The sequence below is a fragment of the Apis cerana genome, linkage group LG5 (genome assembly GCF_029169275.1).
Source record: "Apis cerana isolate GH-2021 linkage group LG5, AcerK_1.0, whole genome shotgun sequence".
NCBI classification, from domain to species: Eukaryota; Metazoa; Arthropoda; class Insecta; order Hymenoptera; family Apidae; genus Apis; species Apis cerana.
The window spans coordinates 2,175,847-2,185,987 of record NC_083856.1 but is presented as its reverse complement, the minus strand read 5'-3'; the positions used below and the strand labels follow the sequence as shown (position 1 = coordinate 2,185,987).

The following is a 10,141-nucleotide window of genomic DNA, read 5'->3' as shown; positions in this document are numbered from 1 at the left end:
CCGCATGAACACACGAATGTAAGCAAAGTATATTTACGGAGGAACGTAGGTACACGGTTGGCCTCCTACTTCGACCACATACTTATGCATGTACACGGGGCTCTGCCACGAGGAAGACGACGCAGGACGGACGCTAGACGCTCTTCGTGCACACGAACCCGTGCAGCCCGGATATTTATGTATGAGTCGGATAAACGAGTGAAGAAAGAGCGAAAGAGAGAGAAAGAGAATTCGTGTAGAAGAGCAGTACACCACTGGCCGCAGATCTTGCGGGTTAAACCGCTCGGCATTCGCGCTGTCCTTTTTCTTCCTCCGCTCCTCCGCGTACCGATTCCCGAGGAGTGAAAAAGGAGGGAAGAATATAAACCGAATCCCTTTCTTCGTAGCGGGCCGACCCTTACGTGTACGGCCGGCGTGTTAACGTTTACGCGAGCCCACGAGAGCAGAAGTTTCTCCATTCATAACCGTGGAGGTGGAGAGCAATGGTCGGTCCCCCTTCGACCGCCTTCGGGCTGTTGCCCGTGCATGTATACGCGGCTCTCTCTTCTCTCTTCGATAGTAAATGTAGGTTACCGCCTGTGACGACTCCCGTGTTGCATCGTTGTTTGCGTTCGTTCCCCTTCCCGCAAGCTCTCAGTATTGGTTATCCGTGTCTGTGGGTAGGATCTCAAGGTCACTGGGATCTGCGTTCCAGTCTTGTCATTCTCGTGCCTCTTCCTCCTGGGGGAGGGGGAAGATCTAATGAGAGTCGTCCGCGAGTTTATTCCGGTTATTATCGTTTCGAATATTTATTTAACCCCTCGATGGGATCGCTGATTTCGGGTGTCAATCGGGGTCACGAGTGTGCGAATAGTTCACACGGTCGGTGATAACATGTGAATTACTATGGAGAAACGAAGAAAAATTATTGTCCGTCCTTTTAAAAGCGATAAATAAGCCTTGAACGTTGTTCAGGGTTGTACGTAGCATGGCTGATAATATAAAGTAAATGCATATCTAATCAATATTGAAGCCTTCATAAGTTCTGTTTAAATAATCATTTCATAAAACAAATTGTAACGTTCTAAATTGACGCTTTTATATTTTTATGCATCAATTGGTATTCGATAATTACCATTGAGATAACGTTTGATATCATTAGATACGTTAATAAAAAGTAACGTCGAAATAGAGCAACTTTGAAATTATTTTCTTGAAAATTTTTTATATGTATACTCAATTGCTCGACATTCTTCCGTAATTTAAAGTCATTTCCTAACGACCGATCTCGAGAAAAGAGAGAATCCAATACAGTTGATCTCTTTGATTCTCGTTTTATCCGTTCTTTAAAAGCGTACGACATGTTAGTTCGAGGATGTAGGAGGGGAAGAGGAGCCGAGGTGAATCGTATCTTTGCCCATGGCACAAATTGAACCCTTCACACGGCCGCGTGGAACACGAAGATTGCTCTTGCAGAAAAGTCGCGGCTCGTGTTAATGGGACGATTTGCGATTCAACGCTCGCTGATTTCGAGGAGGATGAAAGAAGTTTTCTGGTTGAACGGTGGCCTTTGTGCGCCAACTTCTATTGTGAACGTCTACATGGTACTCGGCATTTGCGGATGAAAAGGAGTACTACTGGGACGAGCACCGTTTGTGTTTGGCCCGGTTAACATTTTGCCACAGCTTGATTTGCTTAAATTATACGTTTCTCTCTTATTTCATGATGAGTATGCTCCGATGAAATTTTATTTCAGTCTACTTATATTAAGCAATCTTTATCTCGTTTTTTCCTTTTTTTTATGTCATAAGATGAAATTTTCATGTTGACAATTTATAATAGATTCGTTCCTATGACATAAACATCTTAAGTTTTTAAATTTGGATAATTAAAAAAATAAAAATTTTTAATATCTTAACAGTTATTTTAATATATTAAGATGTTATATAAAAATTGTCTTAAAAAAGCATTTTTAAATTCAAATAAAAATATAATAACAATTTTACACAATTAAATCATATTATTAATAAAATTACAAAAGTTATAAATTGCAAATAAATTCTCTGGCATAACGAAAGCAAAAGCTTGTTAATAATAAAATTCTACAAATTAATCGACTCATTCAATATACAAGGGTTCTATAAGAAACCGCAATAAAAATGTTATACCTGTCATTTGTCAGTCACGATTAGTGATATTAATAATTAGAAAATTTGAATATAAAAAATTCCGAAAGGGACAATTAAAACGAATCGAGAGAAGAGACTTAATACCGTGCATAAGGGAATATAGGTGGAAGAATGGCGGGCAGTCTGACAAGTGGCGCCCCCTCGTTTAATCCCTCCTCGTCCCTTGTTGGAACCCGCGAAGTTTAGCATAAGATAGCGTATATTCCATCCTTCTTTCTTCTCCTCCCGGCTTCTCTAGGTCAGATTGGGTATTTCGAAAGTGGTTGCCACCGCGTGTACTCACGTATACACATATACAGGACCGAAGACAGGGGTGGGTAGTGTAAAAGGAAAGTAGGGTGGTAGGTGAGAGAGGATGCAGAGAGAGGTGAGCAACAGGTTCTCTAAAGCTCGAATGACACGCTTCAGGGATTTTCGCGAAACGGCTGTTTTGCCATTTTGCAGGAAGGTTCGATGGCATTGGGTGAATATTGGAACACAGTGGAATCGTTTCTTTTGTGGAAACTTTTCCTGATCTATAGAAACCAATATGTCAGTTTTATAATATCTTGAAGAATTTAAACTGGTACAAGTATATTTCTTTTTTTAAGAATGAGATTGAAGAGAATTATTAGTGAATTTTATTTTAATTTTAAATTTTATCGCATACTATATAATTAATCGTTCTATAATTTCTGAAGTTATATTCGCTAAAATTCAATCTTTGAAATATTTGGTATATATCATAATATTATATTGTAATAAATAATTATATAATAATAAAAACTGAGCAATTATCGATTACATATTGGCATCAATAACATACTCACCAATTCAATGCATATCTATTTATTCAAAGCAATATCATTACTTGATACTATTTTAATACTAGTTTAACAACTTATCATAAAAACGCCCATGATATATCTATGTATACACAATCAATACTATTTACGAACTCGATCTTCGTGCAATACTTCATAGCAACTATACATTTAAAAAAAAGCCAAAGTGCACAGTAGGCTTTCGAAATTCGCAAATATTTTGCGGATATAAAACATATCCTTTGATTCAATTTAAATATATATTAAATTTGAACTCGATACTTTGTATTTCATTTTCCACTTAATACTGCTCTACGTTACATACGCACAAATTCAAATCAATCCCCCTTCAGAATCGTCAGAAACCGTTATCCTGCAATCTATTTCAAGCTCGAGCAGTAGTCTGGCAAATCGTAAATCGTGGGCCAGGAATAACCCCAAGGTCAACGGTATATCCCGATTTCGTGACGGGGGAGAGAGAGAGAGAGAGAGAGACAGAGCGGGATCGCGTGGGAACCGGGCCTGAGGTCGTACGCACATGGTGCGCGCGGCCGAAGTTTCGAAAGCACGTGGCCGAATAAGTTTCGCTAGGGCCAACGTCGGGGATCATACGTCACGGCACAGCTGAGCCTCTTGCATCCACGTGAAATACCGTCACGTTGCTCCTCGGTGTGCGTTTCACACGTACACACGTATACCAGCGCACACTGCCCCCGTGACGCGAACATATCCGTGTATATCCACCAAGGGGATGAAGGAAGGGTGTAGAGATGAATATGTGAATATGTGCCACGCGAGCTAGCGAGCGAATGAAAGTGAAAACGGGGTTGGAGGGCCTCCTCCTGCTCCTCCGCCCCCCCAACCCTCCTCTTCCTTCTACGTTATCGTTTCCTCTCTCTCTTTCTCCCTCCCTCCCCGGTTCTAGTGTGTTCTCTTGCTCGATGTATATTGCACCCGGTGCATGCACAGCCATGCACCATTCGGTTCGATGTATGCGGGATAGATGCGGAGCGAGGTCGAGTCCCGGTTTACTGGCTCTCATCCCTCGCCTCCGACTACTCCTCCTCGTGCTACGTCGGATTTCCTAGTCAATACATACGTGCGAATCGTCCGTGACGCGAGTTCCGACGATTCCGGCTTTCGAGTGAAAACGAGTCCGCGTTGTTTGATATTCACAGTTTGATTCATAGGATTCCGACCTAGGGTTGAATACATTTACTTCTCGAGGATATTATCCTGTCTCGCGAGAGTACGTCACAGGGATTGATTATTCTTTTGTTGGAATCATATATTTGATTCCATTTGTTACGTGTATATTTTTTAAATTGTGCAAACGCGTAAAAATAACGCAGGTGTGTATTATTTGAAAAAAATCAAAATCTCAAGATCTAGAAAAGGAGCCAGGATATAAAAATACTCTCGAATGTCGTCAAAATATTCGTCGGATCGTTTCATTGTTCGATCCCCGACGATGAGTCAGATGAGTTCAAACGCGGTTACCTATCTCGATTTCTCAAGATTTCCAAAGAAATTTAATGGCCTTGGGTCAAGAACGCTTTGATCACGCGTAAACATTACGAAACGTCGTTTTATCCGTTTAAAAGATACCGTCACACTTCTTTTCGACCTTCCTTTTTCCACGCATATACGATTACGTCCGCATTCTATGCGGGATTAACCGCGTGCACAGGTGGCACGCGCCGATTACGTAAAACACGCTCGATGCCGCATCCATAATGTACGAGCGGGTTTCTGCTAAAGCACTACCACTTCTCGCGGATATCAAGGTGTGCGTTCGAAGTCTTACAATCCTATCTGCTCGATCTCGTTCCGGCTATCTTGTTCCCTTACTTTACTCCCTCTCTCTCTCTTCTCTTTTCTCTCTTTCCTCGTGCACGTCCAGTCGAATAAGGAGCACGAGTTGAAGGCCGCGGTTGCGGTACACCGTCGGTCTAAACTTGTCCGGCTATGAAAACTTGGCACGGAACATCCTAGTGACCCCATTGTCTGCCGACAAAACACGCCTTTCCTTCCTTCGAGCCCCCTCCGGGCCAGCATTAAGCCCGAATTAACAAAGGGGTAGATATACTCCGCGTCCACGACCCCTGCGATTCCACCCCCGCCCATTTTCTCTTCCCTTTGACCTTCCCGATCTCCTTTCCACCTCGACCCCCGCCCACGCGGCTTTATGGCGTTCCCTGTTGTGCACCAGGCCATTTGTTTCTAACTGCGAGGCGAGCACGTTCTCTCCGCACCGGTTCGAGCAACAGGTCCTTCAGGATCTGCAATCGCACGTTCGCGACACTTCCGCCCACTTTCTATGCGTCTGCGAGGGATATATCGTGTCCCTTGGGGGAGGAGGCGGAGATTCGATCTCGAGCGCACGGATATCTTATGAGAGTTTCGGGGATAATGGTCGGATATTGATGTTTCGTTCTATCTCTCGCGAGGAGAGTAGCTGCACGCGTGGTGAGATATATTTTATTGGACGATTTGTAACGTTTGTTGCGTTGTTTGGTCGATGACGAAGGACGAGTTGAAGATAATACGAAATGAATCATATGTAATAAGGATTTAAATCGTTTAAGATTATTTTCTTAAGATATATATATATATCGATTATTTCGTTTTCGTTTTGATATTTTGTGTTTTAATCGTGACAAAGATCAGATCATACGATACGGATTTAATTTCATTTTCATTAAATACGTTAAAAATTATATTTTCGGTAGTTTAAACTTGATTGTCAATATTATTCCCCGTTCGTTTTAATTAAAATGTATTATTACGTAGGAATAAATTGTTACAAAATTATCATTTAAAAATAAAATAAAATTACTTCATTGATTTTTATTCATACGTAACAGGTGGTCGAGTTGTAGTATTTGAAAAATCATTTCTAGCTTCAATGAATGAAAAATAACGTGCATTAACAATTTCGCTTTCATTGAAAACGATTTCTCGTCTTCATTAAAAAAAATCTCTCGTTTCAACTTTAATCACGCGCATCCCTTTTACACGTCCAAACGATACTTTAAAAATATTTTAATCGTAATTAATATTTTAATATTAAAAAAGGACCAACCAATTTATTATTATCGACTTAAATTTTAAAACGATCTTAACATTTACGTTTCGATTAAAAACCATTTCCAAAAATTTATCCATCAAAAATCGGTATAATACAAATTTCCGTGCACGCATACAAGAGTTTGCAAATTCGCGAGCTGGTCGTAAAACGAGAAATCCTGAAGGCAATCCATCGCATTCGAAACGCACGCGACCAGAAATAAATCGTTGGATCCACGAGCCACGCTGTTCGACACAGTCGTGGAGGGATATGTTCTTTTTTCTCCTCTCTCTCTCTCTCTCTCTTTTATTTTTTTTTAAACTGGGTCATTGTGTGACGCCGCATGGAAACTATAAATCTTCCCCGTGGGTGGCGAGGAACTTGACCTTGCCACTTGAACTTGTCCCCTTTCCCGACGCCCGTGGTTTCGACCATATAACTTCGCCAGTCATTCTTCTTCCCTCCCCCCACGTAACTTGAATCATAAACTTCCGAGAAATAAAGGATTCGCGGAAACTCCCGTCGGATTCTGCGACGTACGAGCTTCCGGGGCATTTACCTCTTTCTCTCTTTCTCTCTCTCCCCCTTCCGTTCTATATCCTTCATTGTTCCCCGAAATGTCGATCGTCTCCGTTTCTTCGCCAACTTTCTCTCGAATTTCTCCACTCGGATACGTTGTTTTCGTGTAAACTTTATTTGTGGAATATCTTAAAACGCGTTTCAACGTCTTAACATTTTCGAAACGGTTGTTCTGCGATACGAGGATTTCAGAAAGCGATTGTAGTTTATTCATTATGAAAAAAAGAAAGTTTATAAAGTTGATAAATTGTAAATTTTCCTATTCATTTCCTGATTTCATTAAATTTTTGATGACAAGATTAATGGTTCTTTCTTCTTACAACGATAAGTTTTTTTGTTAATATCTAAAGTTTTCTAAAGTTTTCCAGTAAGTGATACTCTAAATTAATAATTATTATTAATTTAAGTATTTGAGATAATGTAGAATTAATGTATCAAGCTCACAACTATTATTATAACTGATATTTCACTCGACTTTAAACACTTCGAACGAGTAAATTCTGAAATTTTACAAGCTTATTATATTATAAACGTTAAACAAGTAACACAAAGTAACACGGTGCATGTGGTGCATTGTTAAAAAAAAAGAAATAACAAAACGATTAAATTTAAACGAACACGTTAAAAGGAGAATTTTCAAACACACGATTGAAAGCATTTGAATTTTCATTCGTTCGCCAATATACGATAAACAAACGTTTCAACAATCACGTTTAAACGTCCCAAATATTTTAGTTCCATTCCATCCGCAATTATTTGGTCACGCATCAACATATCTCGAACAACAACACGGCCCCTTGCAAATATTGATATTAAAATTCCATTCTCTTCTCTTCTCTTCTCGTCTTTTGTTCGTGGATCAAACGTCAAGTGTACGATATAAATTCGCGGAATCTCGTCGATTCGCTCGCGTCCACGCGAGAGGCAAGGCCGAGTGGAAGAGTCGTTTCACGTTCGACGATAAAAGCGATGGTCGTTCCCTCGCAAAGAACAAGCGATTCGTAGCGAAACAAGCGTTGACCATCGTTGGAACGGTGGCAAGGGCGCGAAATAAACGGAGGAAATACCCGCGTAAAACGTCGATAACCAACGTAGATGAAAGGGCGAGAACGAACCCTGTAACTGGCCGGCGGTACATGTGGGCCAACAGTTTGTCGAGGTGACGTCGCTACGATATGGGGGCAGGTCAGTGATATCCAAGCGGAGTTTAAACGGTTGTTCGCCTGGATACAAACTCTCGATGGCCAGTGAAGGCTCTCGAACCGCTTGCAAGCACTGCAGAACAAAACAAACGAGTCTGGTGTATTGGTTAACCTTTTCGAGTACTGCTCACCGTGTTTCTTGAGCAAATAATAAGGCCATTGATTCTCGTGGCCGCTGTTCTTCGAGGGAAATGTTTGAGTTTATGATGTTTCGCGTGTTTGATGTGTATGTAAGCAGCTATTTTGTTATTTCCCTTTTCGATACTTTATGAAGACTCTGTGTTATTGTCAACTATTTTAAGAATATAATATATTTAATAAAATAATACTTAATATTTATAATAAGAAGTTAATTTCTTTTAGATTATCTTATCATTACGATATAAGTCCAAAGTTTATTTTTAAAATTTTTAAAATGTAAAATATGAGACAGATTTCAAGAATATCGTGCAAAATTATTCTTAGATTAAATTGTCGTTTCAGATATCTACATCTTTTACTCAAAAAATTGTGTAAAAATGCACATATATTGTAGCTACTGAAAAGATTATATTTATTTACCAGAAATGTATTTTAATATATAATTAAAATATAAGATTATAGAATTCATTCGTAAATATTCGCGGAAATCAGATTTACAAAAGATATACACACTTACCAAAAAAATATTCTCACCTTTCGTGTTACTCAGGGATGGAAGAAGAACGACGGCGGTTCATCCCCGTCGCTAGCTGGTAGTTATTATGCGTGGGGCGAGTTTCAAAGACCGTGATCGTAACCTAACAATCAGGGCTCTGGGTAGTTAGTGGGGCTATTAGCCGACGTCGCTGTGCCGCCCAGTAATCAACGCCTGGGCCGCGTGCTTCTGGTGAACGATAAAGTCAAGAGTGGAACAGAGATGGAGCGTGGGGAGGCAGAACGCGTGCACAGTGGCTTTGAGCCACTGAAACACTGTAACGGCACAATTATCGTTAATCGAGGAATCGTAACAGGGCGTTAGATAGGTGACCGTGACAAAATGGAAAGTGTGACAGGGATGCGTTCAGCTGACAGAGGTGTATAATGGCTTCACCGGATCGTTTTATAAAAAAGGCGTTGTACTTGAAACAATTTGCGCGAGATGTCATCAATATTTTTATACCGGTCTTTTTACGGTTTTATGGATCGTTTGATATTTAATTCGTTGATCGTGTGTTTTTTATCCAACTGATTCTGCGAAATTTACATTAGATTATTTTTATGGTTTATTATCTTAACAATTCGATTAATCAAACGGGTATTTATATGAACGAAATTATTTATAATATTAAATATAAAACGTAATATAAAATTTAACTCGATATAATTTTACGTGATGTTTATCGTCACTTTTGATTCCAATTTTTACGATATCCATTCAATACGTGTTATACATATACGGCATCTTGCGTAACATTTCAATGAACAAAGCGTGTAAATTAAAATAAATCGATTAATTCATCTCCGCCCGATGGTTTACCTCAACGCACTGCAATATCATGTAAATTATATTATCGTGGAATCCAACAGAGCCCCACGATTTAACAGCAATTATAATTTCCATTGTGTTCTGGCTATTTATTCTAATGTATGGAAACCATTTTCGAACATTAAGCTTAGAACTTCCGGTCAGAAATTCATCTCGTTCCGTTTCAATAATTAATAAACTTTATTTCTTATAAGTGATAGAAAAATCTTAGTCAAAATTATTAAAAGAATTATTATTATACGTTTTCGTTTAAAATTAAAATATCCACTTATCTTGTATTACTCTTTCTCTCTTCGAAGAAGTCATCTATATTTCTTAAGATAATATTACCTACTTGTTCTAACGAAACGCTATACAAAAAAACGTTACAAACACAGAAGATCGAAATACACGCATACCTGTCCCCTATATACGCACATTATCTTATCCCTTAAACCCGAAGGAACCAACAAGCTCGACCCTCGTCTTGTCAACTCTCTCAGCGGGTCGCGTGTCGCGTACGATAATTGCACACGCGAATTTCACTTTCGATCGGCGATACCGATCGCCGATTTGCTCGCATGCAGGTATACGAGCCCCCTTACCTGTTACCTTCCTCCCTATCTTATCGCTTTACAACAATGTCGCCGTGCTCGATCCATCCCTCTCCCTCCCACGCTCCCTCTTCCCTTCTTTCTTTATCCAGACGCTGTTCGAGCACACGCTTGCACAAGGAGCAAGAGACAGAAACGAAAGGCAGACAGAGAGCAGAGAAAGAGAGAGAGAGAGAGAAAAGGGCGGCGTACTACGCGCGTACTACTCTCGAACGCTAT

At 39.9% G+C, this 10,141-nt stretch overlaps 1 long non-coding RNA gene across 1 annotated transcript; it reads right to left on the bottom strand.

The window, feature by feature from the left end:
* Positions 1-2,983: 2,983 nt before the first annotated feature.
* LOC133666063 (uncharacterized) lies at positions 2,984-9,053 on the bottom strand. Its single transcript, XR_009829609.1, has 2 exons — positions 8,498-9,053; positions 2,984-7,895 (listed from the first exon to the last, which is right to left on the bottom strand). It is a non-coding gene; the product is annotated as an uncharacterized LOC133666063 (long non-coding RNA).
* Between the last annotated feature and the right edge of the window lie 1,088 nt (positions 9,054-10,141).